Raw genomic sequence first — 1,874 nt, forward strand, 5'->3', positions numbered from 1 at the left:
CAACCCATGCCTGACAGCTCTGCACCGTGTCTCTCGCTCGCCAGGCGGGAAGAGAAGGGGAGGGCTCTGTCAGTGTTTCCTGTCGCCCAATTCTGAGCGTGAGTCTGCATTTTAGATTCTCCTTGTATCAGTTTTGCAAACTCCTATGATACCTGGAACGCCTGCACCCCACGGAGCGGAAGCAGGTGGAAAATGGGAGGCCACTCTGCACTAGGCGCAGCTCTTTGTGCTTGAGGATCAAATGATTGACTGTAGACAGGATCGCAGCCCAGGAGGGCTGATGCGGGCTTTGATCTTCCCCGCATTCACTGAGACAGCTGGAATTTCATGGGCAGGTGATAGAGGATTTCCTGAACCAAATGCAAATAGATGTTAATTTTCAACTCCAGCTCAAGTCCGAAAACTTTGCCGGTGCATGGAAAGAAAACCCTGGCTTCTAAATCAGAGAATGTTGATTTTTGCAGAATATTTTAATTTGAATGGACTAAAAGTTAAGTCGCAGCATCTTTGAAAATATTTTCAGTTATTATGTAGCTGATGATTCTTATAAGAGTTCGGTAATGAGTCTACGGCCATGCCACCCTGAACAAGCCCTATCCCGTCTGATCTCGGAAGCTAAGCAAGGTCGGGTCTGGTTAGTACTTGGATGGGAGACCACCTAGGAAGACTAGGTGCTGTAGGAGTAAAAAATATAAAAGGGATTGTAAGCTGACAAGGTTCTTGCAATCTGTGAGGTCACCCAAGGGTTGCCTTGTCTAAAAAAAAAAAAAGTTCAGTAATAGGTAATAGGTAATAGGTAATAGGTGTGTGTTAAGTAGAGCGAGGGCTATGCGGAGCCCTCACGAGCATTTGGGAAGGACAGAGCAGACAGCAAGTTTCGGTCGTCTGTGGTAAAGGCCATGCATTCTCTCTTTCAATAATGCAGCCAATTATGAACTGTATCATCTTTTTTTTAATTAACTAACTGATGGTAATAAAATATCATAGAAAACTTAATAAACACAGAAAACGTGTTCCAGTATAAATGCATGCTATAATTATACTTGTGAATGCCTCATTAAAAAATCAGTGCATAGGTAAGCATTTTTATAGGGAAAAAATGTAGTTATATGAGTGATAGCCCAGATTTTGTCATGAAAATGTAGGTACTTTAGGTTCAGACATGGCCCTTGTTTTCTGGTCAGAAAAATGTGTCGATAAAAATTAGAGGATTTCAAGGAAATTCCCAATTAAAAGACTCCCATCTGTGACCTGTTCCACATCCTCTCCAGTGGATCCTGGTTTCATTGACGAGGTTATTACAGGTGTTGCTATTATTTGCTCCCAAAACTCTTATTCTCCTTTTTGGGTGTGTTATTATTTAGGTTTGTTTGTTCGTTTGTTTTATCAAATAATTTTATAAGAATTTTTTTTTTTAATTTTTGGAAAAGATTATGTTTTTGAATGGACCCTTTGAATCACTCGTCTTATAAGAATCAACAGCTACACTGTTCTTTTTAATTTTTTGTTTAATAACATTAGTGCCTTTTAAATGTGGGTTTCTTTTAAAATGCCATATGATGAGGTTTCTGCCCCAGATGTCATGTCTACCGCCATTTATAGTCCAGCTTTCCATGTAGTTCAAGTCTATGGTCTCATGACTGGGATATGGGCTTATCAGGCACAGACATTTGCTTTAAAGACAAGCTGAGGAAAAGTGTCCTCCTCCGCAGCGGTCAGTGGATTCCCAGGAGCGTTGGGTCCCCAGCACGAAGCTATGCGACATCCCTCAGCCTTCTGGGCAGGTACCTATTGCTGTGTCTCCAGAAGCATCTCACCACCCCCAAGAGTGTGTGAGGCAGTCAGTGACACCTGGAAGCTGGTCAGAAATGCAG

The 1,874-nt window shown here is 42.0% G+C and overlaps 1 pseudogene; it reads left to right on the forward strand.

The window, feature by feature from the left end:
* Window positions 1-564: 564 nt before the first annotated feature.
* On the forward strand, window positions 565-683 carry LOC111729574 (annotated as a pseudogene).
* The last annotated feature ends 1,191 nt before the right edge of the window (window positions 684-1,874 follow it).

The sequence above is a fragment of the Pteropus vampyrus genome, unplaced genomic scaffold (genome assembly GCF_000151845.1).
Source record: "Pteropus vampyrus isolate Shadow unplaced genomic scaffold, Pvam_2.0 Scaffold270, whole genome shotgun sequence".
In the NCBI taxonomy this organism is placed as follows: domain Eukaryota; kingdom Metazoa; phylum Chordata; class Mammalia; order Chiroptera; family Pteropodidae; genus Pteropus; species Pteropus vampyrus.